Genomic DNA, 15516 nt, shown 5'->3' on the forward strand with positions numbered 1-15516 from the left:
AACCTTTAATAAAGTGTCATTAGTCACTGTGGCTTCCTGTTGGCTGGACATCAAATGTTGGGGGTCAGGGGCCTGGAGGGACAAGTGACAGGGCAGCAGGTCCACTAGCACAGACACACCCAGAGCAGTGGGAGGAGCAAGAGGAAGAGACTTGTGGGAGACACAGAGCGTTTGGGGGGCCCCGCCTCCCTCCATACACAAGCAAGGGGCTTGGGTTCCGGCCATTTGACTTGAGTCTTGTGGGCTGAGCAGCAATGAATACGACGGAGCTCCTTGGGCGCTGAGAGTCCTGGCAGAGAAACCATTCTGCATACCGATGAGCAGAGCCCCCTGTGCTGGGGCAGGATGCTGAGCACCTGGAGCAAGGTGGCCGGTGCACCTGGGAAGGCCTCCTGGAGGGGGCAAGGTGGGGCAGGTCATAGGCAGGGGTGATCGGGGGACAGCAGCAGCAGGAGAGAGGGGAAGGCCAGCATGTAAGTGCTGAGTTAGCCGTCCCTTCATTTCCCAGCGTCTGCGCTCTGGCTTCTCTTGCCACCTGTGGCTCTGTGGCATCCAGGGGTGCTTTTCGGAGGATGGGCACCGGGAACGTAACTGTGCCCACATCGGCACCAAGTGGATGGCTCTGGCAGGAAGCTGAAGGGTGCAAGAAGCCAACATCTTCGTTCATGAGACGTTCCTGGATCAGCAATAGAGCCGTATGTCTGTCTACCCCTGACCTCGATGACCGTGTGGCTGTCTGTGCTCCCCGAGTTCCATGGCGTGGTGCTGGCGACGCGGTTGGCCACTCCACAATGCTCCTTTCCTGGCTGGAGTTTACTCCCTTCCAGGGGCTTCCCAGAGGATGCCCCTTCGGGTACCTGCTGGAGGGCTGCTGACCCAGCTGTGACGGAATTGGCAACCAGGGCTCAAAACCGCCGTGTCTTCTGGGCCATTACTCAACAGTGCTGGTGGCTGCTGGTGGCCGCTGCTGGAGGCTGCTCCTCCTCCACCACCTGGTAAACGATTTCCAGCTGCCGCAATAGCTCGGGTTTCCACTGCTTGCTGAAAGACCAGGTTTCCTCTTCCCTGTGGCAAGGCCACGTGTGATTGAGGCACTTTCGAAAGGACAGGACAGTGAAATCCATTCTTCAGGGACTTTATACTTTGCAAGAAAACAAATAGAAGCCCTTTAAGTTGACAATCCACTTTGTGCTGTGATAGGAAGTTGGAGCCTTAATTCCTGCATAAGCTCTGTTAGAAAACTGTGTTTTCATTCGGGAGGGGTCAACTCACCTTTCTTTGACTTAATTTTTCCATTTATAAACTAGAGATAAAGGTGTAGTTCCCAGTCTCTCTTTTCCTAAAAGGGTGTTAAAATCCAAACTTTTGGCCAACGTCACGTGTTTCGATGTACACATTTCTGACAATGGTGTCATGACTCCTAGATGCTGACTAATGTCCATCTGTGACTGTTTGCTGTCTCCTGCTGTCCACGTTGTCCCCTCCAAGCTCTGCCCGCCTTCTCGGCACCACCTTCCACTGCCCGCTGGCCTTCTCTCCCGGGACCCCAGCTGCACCCACCCTGGGCCCTGCATCTGCTTCCCAACCAGCCACCTCCTGCAGTGGTTTGTCTTCCACCCACCTGTGACTACTGCCAGAGTCTTTAGGACATCCTCCTGAAATGTCCTTCTTGACATTCTCCTCCACACAGGTTGAGGTGATTCCGCCCCCACCCAGGGGACATTTGGCAGTGCCCGGAGAGACACATCTGTGGATGTCACAACCAGGGTGGGGGATGCTACAGACCAGGGATGCAGCTACACCTCCTACAATGCCTCCTCTGGCTCACAGTGACAAGAGTGCCAAAGTCAGGAAACTCTGCCCTACACACACACACACACACACACACACACACACACATACACACACAACCCTGCTGTGGCTTCCTAGAACCTAAAAAGAAAGTCCAAACTTAACCTGGATTCAAGGCCCAGCACAATCAGACCTTTATACCTCTCCCACCTCGTCTTCCTTTAGCTCCCAGCTTCCATCCCTTCAGTGTGAGACCTTTCAGTTCTTAAGTCTTTCCAAGCTCACGCAGAGATCCCCTGCCTCTGAGAGTGTGTAGCCCTATTGGCCTGTTAACCTTTCTTCATGGGACATCTCTTCCTGGGGCCCAGGAACACTAGTGCCACCTAGCCCTCGGGGGCACCACAGTGAATGTCAGTGGGTGCCAAGGAAGAAATTTCTGGAAAGAGGATGAGCTCTCTGGACAGACGTGTGACTCAGATCCTGGGCACTAGGGCACAGAAGAGGTCGTCCACTCCCAGCAGCCCTTGGCCCTGCAACAATGGGACTGCCAGCTCCTCAGACCTGGACACCCCAGTGCCACTGTCTTTGTCATCTGAAACTAGTCGAGCCTGGAGGCTGTGGGACACTCTGGGCAGATGGGAGTTCCCAGCACTCTGGGCAGAGGAGCGCTCATGACAAATTTCTGTTTTGGGTGGGAGCCGACCAATCTGATGCCTACTCCTTCCTCTGCACGCTGCATTTCATAGAATGGTAGACTGTGGAGGTCGGTCTGGAGAGAGCCCCTGTTTTACATGCCCACCAGGAAGCTCTTTGAAGTAGAAAGAAGGCGGATCATTTAACCCGAGGTCCTGCTCTAGGACATTCCATCAACAGTGTCATCCTCCTTGTTAACATCATCATTGTCGTTACATAAATCGTAATACAATCTTTCATGATGCACTGAAGAATGAGGTGCCATCCAATCAAACAACCTGCGTCTCCTTAAAGTTTATAATCCAGGGTGCACATGGATGCTTAGGACATGCAGAGGCAGAAAGGACTTAGTATGAGAAAAAAACAAGCCTAGAGTAAGGAAGGAATGCGTGTGGGTAGCCAATCAACAAGCACTTTATTGAGTGTGGACAGACGACTTCACGGCCAGGTTGGGGCCCAAAAGAGAAATGAGATTTGACAATTAAGAAATGCCACTGATCTTTTAAAAATATATATCAAAACATATCCTCAAATTGACTGTTACTTTTCAAAATAGTCACCTTAAATGAATTCCAACATTACTGATCTTGTTTTAAGTGCTTGTAGGTTGCCCCTTTTAGAACTTCTTTTAAAGGCAATTTTTATCATCTATATGATTCTAAACCTTAGCATTATCTGGATTCGTCGCTTATATTAGGCATCTCAGATATCCAGATAACTTGGCAGCTTCCAAAAATCAAAGCAAAAGTTAAAGGAAGATTTTTGCTGTACTGTTTTGCAATGTTTTTGGATGTCAGCCACAGAGAGCCCCACTTATAGTGGCTTAAGCACACGCAGGTTGATGTTGCTAAATGACAGCTCTGGCTGTAGGTAGTCACTGTATACACAGTCATCAGTGATTCCAGAACCAGATTCTCTTAGCCCTTTCCTCATGGTGGCCAGAGGGCTGGTGATGCCCCAGGCATCACGTCTGTGTTCCAGGAAGGAAGAAGAAGAGACCAGATCAGCTGCATAAACCTACTTTTAGCAGAAACATAGTGACTTCCCCAGAATAGCCCCCAAAATAATTCTGCATAGATTTTGCCGGCCAGAAGCATGGCATCGATAGCCTGCCTGATGCACACTGGCAGAGAAGGGAGGACTGAGAAAGCTGCTGTGTAGCTGCTGACAGGGTCACAGTGCCGTAATGCCCCTGAGAATGGGCACAACTGGGCCGGAAGTTCCTAAAGGAGGCCCTTGGGCATTTACAACGTAGACTTTAGATTTGCATTTTATTTTATTGGAAGTTGGTTTGCCAGAAGACTGGCAAATCAGAATTAAATATGTACATACAGCACCGTAGATGTCCTAATACACTTGAAGGGTGATTTTCATCAGGCTGTTGTGTGACTTGAGTCACTTCTCTCCTCTCAGGGACACTAGAGGGTTCGCCTCGCAAACCAGAATGTTCGTGCAGGTCCATCAAAGCCCTTCTCCCAAAGGCAGTGAGAGCAGGGGAGGGTGCCGGGGTCTCCTGCCTGTGCCTTTGCTTTATTTCCTGTTGTCGCTGTTTGGGTTACATTATAAAAGTCAGAGAGGACCAAGTCCTAGTCTGCGGGAACAATAGCCTGTGGCAGAAGTAATGGCGAGTCATGTCCGATGCTGGGTTATCACAACCCGGGGCTTCCATCTTGGGTGCTCCCTCACCCCCACTCCCTCGCTCCCATCTCTTGATCTGAGGGAAACGAGTGACTGTGTGTGGACAGCCCTGCGGGGAGGTCCCGGTGCCGGGGAACTGAGACTTCCAGGGGGCGTCATGACTGAGACCTGCAGCCCTGACGTGCGTGGACATGGCAGCAGACCCTCCGGCCCCAGCTGGGCCTTGGATGGTGGACACCTGGCCAACAGCTTGACAACAACCTCGTGGGAAACCCTGAGCCCACTCTGCCCAGCTGAGCTGCTCTCAGATTCCAGGCCCTCTGAAAGTATAGTAGATAATAAATGTATCTTGTTTAAAGGTGCAAAGTTTTGGGGTCATTCTTTACAGTAATACAGAGCTATGCATAACTATAAAGGAGAAAAATCACCATATAATTATTTTCGTTAGAGGCAGAGGAAGCATGTGATCATATTCAGCACACGCTTATAATTTTTTTATAAAAACCCTCTCAGTCAACTAGGAGAGAAGCAAATGTTTTTATCTACTAAAGACAGCCCACCACAAAAAAGATCTAAAAAGTTATCATATTTAAGGGTGAAATGTTAAAACCTTTTCTGCAGAAGTGAAAAATATGAGACAAGGATGCTTGCTATTATCATTTTTACTGAGCATTTATCAGAGCTCCTAGCCAGCAAAGTAAAGAAAGAAAAAGAAATAAAAGGAATAAGATACATGGAAAGAAATTAAACTGTCGTTATTTGCTGATGAAATGATTGTGTTCGGAGTAAATCCAAAAGAATCTAGAAATAAACTACTAGAATTAATAAGTGAATTTAGCAAGGTTCCTGGATGAAATATTAATAAAAATTCAGTTGTGTTTCTTTGTGTTATTACAAGTAAAAAAAGAAATGTAAAATTAATAACATCTACAACATCATTTAAAGAAATCAAATCCTTAAAAATAAATCTAACAAAAAGTGTGGAAGACCTCTCCAATAATTGAAAAACATTTTTAGAAGAATTTAAAGAAAACATGCATATGAACATAAACGTTTATAGATTTGAAGATAGATGTCAATTGTCCACAAATATATACATTCAACACACTCTGATTAAAATTCCAGCAGGTATTTTTGGGAGGCTTGATAGGTTAATGATAAAAATGCATATTGAAATGCAAAGGTTAATGAATAGGCAAGACAGTCTTCAAGAAAGAACAAAGTTGAAGAACTTGACCACCAGACATAGACTTATTATAAAGCTTAGTACTTAAGACCGTGTGTTAATAATGAGAGGACAGACAAATGGACCAATGGGACAGGACAAAATGCGTGGAGGGAAGCCACATATACATCGACACTTGATTTGTAACAAAGGGAATACTACAGAACAGTGTAGAAAGGACAGTTTTTCAATAAATAATAGCAGGTCAATTGGGGACCCATATGGAGATACGTGGACATTGACCCTTACCATAAATGACACAAAATCGGTTTCAGGTGGGTTTTAGATATAAATGTGAAAGGTAAACCAATAAATTTTCTGGAACAACATTGCCCAGTAAAAATATACTGCAAGCCACATAAATAATTATAAATATTCTGGTAGCGACTTTTTAAAGAAGTAATAAGAAACAGATTAAATCCATTTTAATTATATATTTTATTCAACTCAATATATCTAAAATAGCACTTCAACATTTAACCAATAGAAAAGTTACTAAATAAAGATTTAACATTATCCTACTCACATTTTCTTTTATTTTAATTTAATTGCTGTTCAAGTACAGTTTTCTGTCTTTTACTCCCATCCCAGCCAACCCCCCCCAGCCCTCCCCACCTCCCTCCCATTTCCACCCTCCTAGTTTTTGTCCATGTGTCCTTTATACTTGTTCCTGTAAACCCTTCCCCTTTTCCCCTGAAATTCCCTCCCCTCTCCCCTACAGTTTCTTTGAAATTTAATATATATTTCATACTTGCACCCCATGTTGGTTTTGACTAGCCATACTTCAAATGCTTAATTGCCCTATGTGGCTAGCAGCTGCCACATCGGACAGCAGTCCTAGACTATAATGAAATAATAGTCTCATCATACTTCAGCAGGCAGAGATTTCTCAAACAAAGCATGCACACAGAATTTCAGTATCAATGGCACTAAATTGAAATGAAAAGGGAGGCTGATTTATCAACATGTATTTCGAGTACAATGTAAAGGATCCTTAATAGCCAACCTGGGCTGCTTAACAAGTTTCATGGCCAGAGTAGCTTAAATAACAAACATTTATTCCACACAGTTCTGGAGCCTGGAAAGTCCAAGGTCAAGGTGCAGGCAGATTTGGTGTCTGGTGAGAACTCTTCCTGGTTAGTGGACAGCTGCCTTCTTGCAGTATCCTAACATAGCAAGGAGACAGATGGAGGGAGGGAGGGAGAGAGGGGGAGGGAGGAGAGGGAGGGAGACGGAGGGGGAGGGAGGGGGAGAGGAAGAGGGGGAGAGAGAGAAAGCGAGCGTGCCTTAGATTTTTGGTCTCTTTTTATAAGGGAACTGAGCCCATCATGACCACATCTGAATTTAATCACCTCCTAAATGCCTCACTTCCAAATACGATCACATTGGGGGTTAGGGTCTCAACATACGACTTTGGGGGGAATACCAACATTCAGTCCACAACAGAGACTGTAAAATTGGAAAAAGGTGGGTGAGCAGTGAGCGTGAAGCTTTCTCACTGTTTCTGTAATTGGGATCTCAGGTAGAAACACAAAGGCCAGCGAGAAAACTTCTAGACCATGCACAGCAGCATTACGCACAATAGCAAACACTGGAAACAACGCAAATGCCCACTGACGGCAGAGGGGGCGGGTCTGTTGTGGTTGGGTCAGCAGTGAGAAACACCAGTGCACAGCTACCAGCAACAGCATGGACGCATCTCAGCACAATGCTGAGCAAACGGGCTACACACACAAGAGTATGTTCAGCATGATTCCGTTACTATCGAGTTGCAAGCACAGGAAGCACAGGCCGATCTAACCATCTGGAGGGGAGGGGGGCTGTGATTGGAAAGGACATGGGAGCATCCGGGGGCTAGCGTGTTGATTTCTCATCGAGGGCAGAGGTTACATGGGTGTGTTCAGATTGTGATAACTCATTGAGCTGGCCACTCTGGATGTGCATTTTTGAATGTGCGCTTATTGTGAATACTTCATATCTAGACTTGTCCTGGGAGGATCTCTTTAAAAGCAAGGCCTGATTTACCTAAAGTCAGGAACTAGTCTGAGTGAGCAACGGGGGCTCTAACATTTGGAACTTGTTAAACCAGAATAATACCCATCGGTAACCGCAGCAGCGCCTACAGCCTCACAGTGACTCAGTCTGTCAGCAAATGTTTGTTAAACACTATCCCACAGCCCGTTCCCATGATCCTCGGGTCCGGGCAGCGGTCAGGCAGCGATCTAGCCAAGCAGCCGTGTAGAGTTGCAGCTGCTAAGGCCATACATGAAGTCCTAAGCCTCTCCTAATACCCCTTCGGGAATTTTCTCACCCTGGCCCTCCACCTTGGAATGCACTGTGGGGTAAGGGTGAGTGTCTGGGGGGAAGGAAGAACTTTAGCAAGACATCTGGAGCAGAGGTCGGAGGCTGGAGAAGCAATCTTGTAAGATTCCAGATAGTAAAGAGAGTCGTTTATACGACAGAGTTTCAGGCTGGCATGGGTTTCTTCCTTTGCCTGGAGACCAGAGTGTAGTCATCGAGCACCTATAGACAGCGAAGAGAAAAAACTTGCCAAGAATCCTCTTCTCAGCCAAGAATGCTCTGGTCAGTGTGCAAGAAATACACTAGGAGATTTGCAAGAATTTTGAGTATGTATCATTCACACCTAGGGCGGCCAAGTGCACAAACCCACGTATATTCGGTCCAGTAAAAAGCAAATCAGAATAAATGCTTCAATTTTGGAAATAGGAAGGCAAAAGCAAATAAGATAGGCCAAGGTGCATCTTTTCTAATTTGACCACAATAGAATCCTTAAATTAAAAAAGAGTAGAATTTTTGCAAGCCATTGTATCCGGCCTCAAGCTAATAAAGCTAGAAGAAAAAAAATAAGAATAAGAAGGATGCAAAAAAAAATCTTCACTCCTAAAATGAAGAACACAGGCACGGATCAAAGTGGAAATGAAACGGTGAAGTTGTAAGTGGCTGGAAAAGCAACGTCAAGGAGTACAGTGTCTTCCAACCTGTGTGCATAGCCAAAGCTAATTATGACTTTGAATGCCTTCTTTTTGAAAGAAAGAAAAGAAATCTAAAAATGGATGCTGTATTTATCTATAAAAAGGAGAAAAAAGTAGAGCAAAGTAATCCAAAACAGCAAGAAGGAACTAAATTAAAACATTCTTTTTTGAAAAGAAAGTTGAATAATTCCCAAAGCTGGTCTCTGAAAAGACCAACAAATGTCTAATTCTCATGAACCTAATTACGGAAGGATGGGAGGGAGAGAGGGAGAAGGGGAAAAAGCAAATAAAGAATTTTAATACACATTGGCAACAAGTTTCAGCCTTTGGGGGACATGAATGCTTTCTGATGAAGTATACACTAACGAAATTGAGGAAGAAGAAATGGAGAAGTTGAATTGACCCCTTACCACAGTAGAGATGGGAAAGCTGAACAAAGACCTACCACTAAAATAGTTACTGGGAGCAAATGGCTTTAGAGTTTGATCCTACGCAACCTTTAAAAAACAGATAATTCAGCCCTGGCTGGCGTAGCTCAGTGAGTTGAACGCGGGCTGTGAACCAAAGTGTCGCTGGTTCGATTCCCAGTCAGGGCACATGCCTGGGTTGCAGACCATATTTCCAGTGTGGGCCACATGAGAGGCCACCACACAGTGATGTTTCTCTCTCTCTTTCTCCCTCCCATCCTCTCTAAAAATAAATAAATAAATAAATCTTTTAAAAAAATAAAAATACAAAATAAAAAACAGATAATTCCAATAAAAGTTACATTATTCCAAGCTATAGAAAAATATTAAAGATCCCCTAATTTAGTTTATCCAATTAACACAAAACTCTGATATAACACAGAAGGAAAAACTCTAGCCTAATCTCGTTCCGGGACAACATTAGCCAATGAAATACAGCAGTGCATCAAAAGAAATACACTATGACTAAGTACGTTGTATTCAGGGGTGACCCAAATATCAGCGAATCTACACGTACAATGGATTGCAAGAGCAGATTAAAGAGAAAAATCCATGCGGCCATATCAATAGATGTTGGAAAGGCACTTAATGAAGCCCAGCAGCCATTTTTTCCAGAAGTCTAACCGGGACAAGTATAAGAATCAACTTAAATATATTACAGGTTGTTTACACTTTTATTAGCCAATAACATCCAAAAGAGCAAATCACTAAAACCATTTCAATTACCATCTGAAACCACAGAAGCAGGCCAGCTCTGCCACTTTTTTTTTTTTTTTGGACAGTGTCTTGGAGGTTTTAGCAAAAAACAATTAGGCAAGAAAATAGAACAATTGGCATACTTATTAAGTAAGAGCAAATAAAATTTTCTCCTGCTAATGACATAATTTTTTATCTAGGAAAGGAATATAGCAACGTAACTAAATGTAAGGTAGATACATAAAAGTTAATAGCTCTTCCCTATGCTGCTTTAACAGAGAAATGGTTTTAAAATGCTCTCTTTATGACAGTGACAAAAACTATCAGTATAAAATTCAAGAAAATAAATATAATGGCAAAAGCTTGGTATCTATACAAAGAAAACCTTAAAATGTATTTGAGCCCTGGCTGGTGGGGTTCAGTGGGTTGGGGCATCATCCCATACACCGAAAGTCTGCAGGTTCGATCCCTGGTCAGGGAGCCTACAAGAGGCAACTGATTGATGTTTCTCTCTCTTTCTTGCTCTCTCTTTCTCTCCCCTCCCCGACGCCTTTCTCTCTCTCTCTAAAAGCAATGAAAAAAATGTCCTCAGGTGAGGATTTAAAAAAAGTGTTTGAAAGATGTAAAATGAATTCCAAATAAAGGGAAAAAACATGTCTTTTATGGGTGGGAAGACTTAATATCATAACAATTAATGCCCCAAAATTGTTGTATAAAGTTAATGTAATTTCAGTGGAAATTATACTTTTCCATTACATGGAAATTGTTGATAGAATTTTCTTTACCCTGAAAATTGGCTAAAATTACCTTGAAGTTCATTTGGAAGAATAAAATGAACTTCAACTGGGAGTAACCAAGAGAAACTTGGAAGAAAAACAGGACTTCTTTTTCCAACTTTCTGAACCTCTACAAGTTATTGTACTCAAATCAATACTATATTGGCATAGGAATAAGCAAATAGATCTGTTAGGCAGAAACAAATGGTCCCAGAAATAGATTTTTCATTTCAACTGAAAATGTAACATATGACCAACTTGGAATGTCAACAAGCATGACGAATTTTTTAAAGGAGTATTCTGAAATTCTTAGCAGGAGTTATTTGTCAGTCGGAGAGGGAAAGAAAGTACATCATTCAGCTGAAAGGGGGAAGGAGAGGGCGGAGGATGAGGCCAGCAGGTATAACGACAGTAATAGAAATCCCAGCCGTTGCTGAGCTTCTGCTAGGAGCTGAGCCTGTTCCTTAGATACACATAGATACAGATGCACTTGTGCAAAAAAAATATATATATATATATTCTCTACATATGTATACACACATATATGTACTTATACTCTCTCTATACATATACATACCATATGTATTCGATTTCTCTCTAAATTACATATATATGCTTATAACAAACCCATAGGGTAGACAGCATTAGAATCTACTACCAGATGCTGAAACTGAGGCACAAGTCTCAAGTTCACGGAGCTAACAAGCAGTAGTATAGGGATTCAAAACTAGGCCATTGGTTCCAGAGTCTGTGCCTCGAACTACAAGCTCCCTGACTACCGAAAGGAAAGGCGCTGTCCGAAAGCTAGGAAGTGGATGAAACGCACTCCCCAGGAGCGCCTCTTGGATTTGCTCCCTCCACACTGTGCTCACCCCAGCCCCCTCCCAGGCCTGCCCATTACATACATCTATTTATATAGGTATTCGTGTGAAAGGAATGTTTAAAAAGATAGAATTATATCTCTATCTGTGGACCTGTAGGGATATACACGATTCTGACATGACAAAGGGCAAGTTACGCAGAGCGGCAATTTGATTTCCCCGAAACCACATGGAGACCTGAAACAAAACGTTAGGTGGGAATCTGCTCCCCACGTTCGAATGGTAGACAGCAGAGGCCAAGAATCAGGGAAATGACCGCCCCACGAGACAGACGTGGAAAAGAGGTACGAAATGGGGAGGGTTCACGACGAAGGGCACAATTCTCCATGGCCTTAGACAGAGCTGCTGCCTTTTCGTTCGCCCGACCTCCCAAGTCACCTGGGCTGCTCCTGCGTCCACGTCTTCTCCTTTCATGGCGGCGGCCTGGCCATCCTTTTCCTGGGGCGGGGGAGAGCAGTTGTGTGGATGGGGTTGTCATTCGTATTACGTCATTGTGTCATGAATTTGTTTTCAATCTCCCATTGAAATGGGCCCAGCGTTCCCACTCTGTGAAGTCGTTCGGACCCTCGCTTGGCCTTGGAGTGACTCTAACATCCCTCCCACTGTCACTGTGAAATATCACGAGCGTGTCCTTACGTTCCCATCAGTGATGGACCCAGAGCCCCTACGTGGAGCCCCGCCGTCCAGCACAATGCCTCTCCACCGCCTGGGTGACCGTGGGGAGGCCTCTAGGCCTCTTGGGGTTTTGAGTCCTCGGTTCTAAAAATGTGAGGATGCTGTGAATTGGCATTGGAGGCCGGACAAGGGTGAGAAGAGCTTGTCTTCGCTTTTCCTCTTCCCAACTGAGATGTCTTCCCTCTCCTCTCCACGGGGCCAAATCTCGCTTGTCCTTCGGGCCCACCCCAAGGAGCCCTCCTTGGTTCCCCAGGCTGCACACATCTCTGCCTGTCCAGCTGCTGGCCACTTAGGGTCAGTGCCATAAACCTAGCTGTCTTAGGCCAATCTTGCTTCTCACGCTGATCTCAAGATGGAGTTTCTCCAGGCTTCCTGTGGTCCCCAGGGCCACTCCCGTCCACAGACGGGCTCCACAGGGAGTGGCTACGTGACTAGGGCTTCGGTGGCGAGGGCCAGGTGTGAGGGCACAGGCAGGGTGCCTCTGGGCCTCCAGCCTGCTCCCCACAAAACCTCAAAAGCCTCAAGTCACAGATTCTGTAGGTGACCTCACCAGGTAGTGATGACCTCATGGTTTCCATGGCAGGTAACTACGGAAACGCGGAACCTTCCCTACCATTTCTCTAACAGACACCAACCTGTTTGGTTGCCTGAGAGAGAGAGAGAGAGAGAGAGAGAGAGAGGGGGAGAGAGAGAGAGAGAGGGAGATACGATGATTGACGAGATCATTTGCATTCAGTGTGACTTGGCCCCTGTGCTCTGGGAGGCCAGCACAGCAGGTAGGCCTAAGCTGGGCGTCTGTCTGCACAGGAGACACCGGTGTACACACAGCCTCGCCCTTTCGGGCTTGTCCATCCCCCTGAGGACTGCCCAGCCTACGTACTGCACTGCCCTGGGCCCCCCAGAGACCCGCGGTGTCCGCTCGCTACTGAGGACAAGGGCGTGTCATTCCTGGGCAAGTGTCCACAGAGGTTCCCATCTTTGCCAACGTAGCTTTGCCCTTTGGGCTATGAGAGAGTCCATTCGGACCTTTACTGGTTGGCCTCTTACCAAGAGTCAAGTGCGTTTTTGTTGGTAAATGACAGATGGGGACGTCTGAGGAGAGATGCTGAGTACAGCTCATGAACCCCGTCTCCTTCAAACCCAGTCACCTGCCCTGCGCTGTCCCGTGGACGTCCACAGGGGTCCCCTCGGACACGCCCCAGGCTGAGCGGCTGAGCGCCGGGGGGCGGGGCTCCACCCAGGGGAAGAACGGAAGAGTCCAGGGCAGTGAGGGCCTGGTTCTGAGGCCGAGGACCGAGGGCAGGGCACCCAGAGGGTCGCTGGGTGGTGGAAGTGCAGACTCAGGGTCCGGAGTCCGGCTCTGAGCCTCCCGTCGCTCTGCCCCAGCACCTGGCCTTCCTCTGGTCTCGGTGGGGGTATCGGAGGACTGGAGTTCAGTGCGGTTGAAAAGCCAGCGTGAACAGGGCCTGAGGGGAGCAGGTGGGAGGGGGTTCTGAAACTGATGTATATTAAATTATTTTTCCCCAAAATTTGGAAGGCATTTCCTTAAGGCCTCAGAAGTGGCAGGCTGTAAGAAATTGTTTCTCTGTTGCGGGAGAGATGGGTGTCAGTGACTGGGGGGCAGGATCGCAACTGCAATTATTGTCGGGTTCGGTTTTCTCTGGGAACGGGGGAGGTACTCTGGTCTCCTGCTGCTGCCCGAGGCCCCGCAGAATTGCATTTGCAGCCAAACCACCCCGCCTCCCCTCAGGGTGCGCGCAGAAGTGAGGGGCCAAGGCTGGGGTTGGGGTGCCACGCAGATCAGGAGGCTCCAGTCAGAACCCGGGAGACACATGAGAGAGGGGACGTCCTGGCAGGACGCTGCCCAGCAAAGTGACCGGTCAGTTCTGATTTTCCCTCCGGCAGGTGTGCCTCCTCGAGTCTACTCTTCCACTCCTGGCCACTACCATGTGCCCTACGGAAGACCTGGAGCCACGCGGGTGGGCTGGCACGGAGAGACCTACTGCCTGGTCGGTGGCTACCGCTGCTTCGGGGACGCTCCCCTGGCCGCCCCAGCCCCAAAGAAGGTGGAAGCAAAGAAGCCAGGCCCCAGGCGAGCGCCGAAGAGACCTCATCCCAGGGACAATTGGACCCAAGACCTCGGCTGCTCCAGCCCAAAAATCCGGCGACTGGAGCCTGGTGACAAGAAGCTGAGCCCTCAGAAGCTCACCCCCACAAAGACGGTGGCAGAGAAGCCGGTCCCCAGGTGGGCTCGCAAGGGACATCATCGTAGGCAGGAGTCAGATGAAGACCTCAGCTGCTCCAGGCCCAAAATTCAGCAACTGGAGCAGGGGGACAAAGGTCTGAGCCCACAGAAGCCCTCTGGCTGAGGCACTCAGCAGAGGGGACAAAGGTTTAACGGCCCGAGACAACCAATGGCTCTTCCTTCAGGGACTGCCTGTGCCATCCACTGGCGATTACAGCCCGAGCCATTCTGCCTGAGCCTCCTTCCTCAGCCAGGGGCCTCCTTCCATCCCAAGCAGCCAGGGGCAAGGAGCCGCAGACACCGAGTTCCAAAGGGAGGCTGCTCCGGACACCCCGGGGCTGAAGCTGGCGGGCAGAGAGCCCAGCCGGAGAATCCTCTGCTCCATCCTCGAGAGCCCCTCCTTGGGCAGAAGGACGAGCAGTCCGCACCCTGGGAGCCGAGCAGGACCCAGGAGCAGAGAGAGGGTGCGGTGGGCCCACCCAGCCTACCAGGTGGGCTCCGGCCCTGAGTCACGGCCAGCGGCCACCAGCACAGGCTAGGGGGCTTCTTGAAACGGAAAGAGGCCGTCTGTGGTGACCCAGGGAGCCTCTAGTCTGGGGCCTCGGGGGCAGAACGGGAGGCTTAGGAAGCGTCTGGGTCACACGAGGTGATCAGGGGAGGCTTCTCCAAGGAAGTGTCTTTCTGCTGAGATGGGAGGGATGGGTCACGTGAGGAGCTGGAGGCGGAGCATCCCTGGAGGGCCATGGGGCAAGTGCGAAGTCCCTGAGGCAGGAATGCCTCGGCCTGGTCCAGGACCCACGGGAAGGCCGGGGTGGAGGGGAGGGGGGAAAAGAGAATGAAGACCACAGTGGGCTTGTCACCCACGGTGGGGAGTCTCATCTTCAGTGGATGGGAGTCCTGGGTGGGCTTGGGACAGGGCAGAGACGTGATGTGAGGGGACGATCCAAAGACCACTCTGACCGCCGGGCCGAGGTGGGGAGGTGCTGGCTGTAGGTGAGGGGGCAGTGGGTCGTGGGGTGGGGGAGGGGCGATATCGGCAGACAAGAAAGAGCCATGGCTTTGGGCCTGTGTCCCAGCCCCACCTGCCTCAGCTTCCCAGAGCAGGGGGGAGGCACCATCAACGGCCTGTGGCCCTCAGACCAGGCTGACATCACTGCCCAGTGGACAGCACGCTTGTCCTCAGGGGCCAGGGCAGCACGACCGTTGCTCCTCCCCCGACACACGCCCAGGGAAGAAGGTCCTGATCACCTAAGCAGTCTCCCTAACCTGGGTTAGAGGGGAGGCACACGCACTGGGGCTCCCCGAAAGTTCCACGGTGAGTCTCCGCTAACCCATGAAAGACAGCGGATGCCTCTTCCTGCAGTGACCCCCCCTGCCCCCACTGCCCACCCCTGGGCAGTGAAACCTTCCTGTCTGTCTCTGGTCCTCCTCGCTGG

Source organism: Phyllostomus hastatus, unplaced genomic scaffold, assembly GCF_019186645.2.
Source record: "Phyllostomus hastatus isolate PE091 unplaced genomic scaffold, TTU_PhHast_1.1 phas_contig_148, whole genome shotgun sequence".
Taxonomy (NCBI): Eukaryota; Metazoa; Chordata; class Mammalia; order Chiroptera; family Phyllostomidae; genus Phyllostomus; species Phyllostomus hastatus.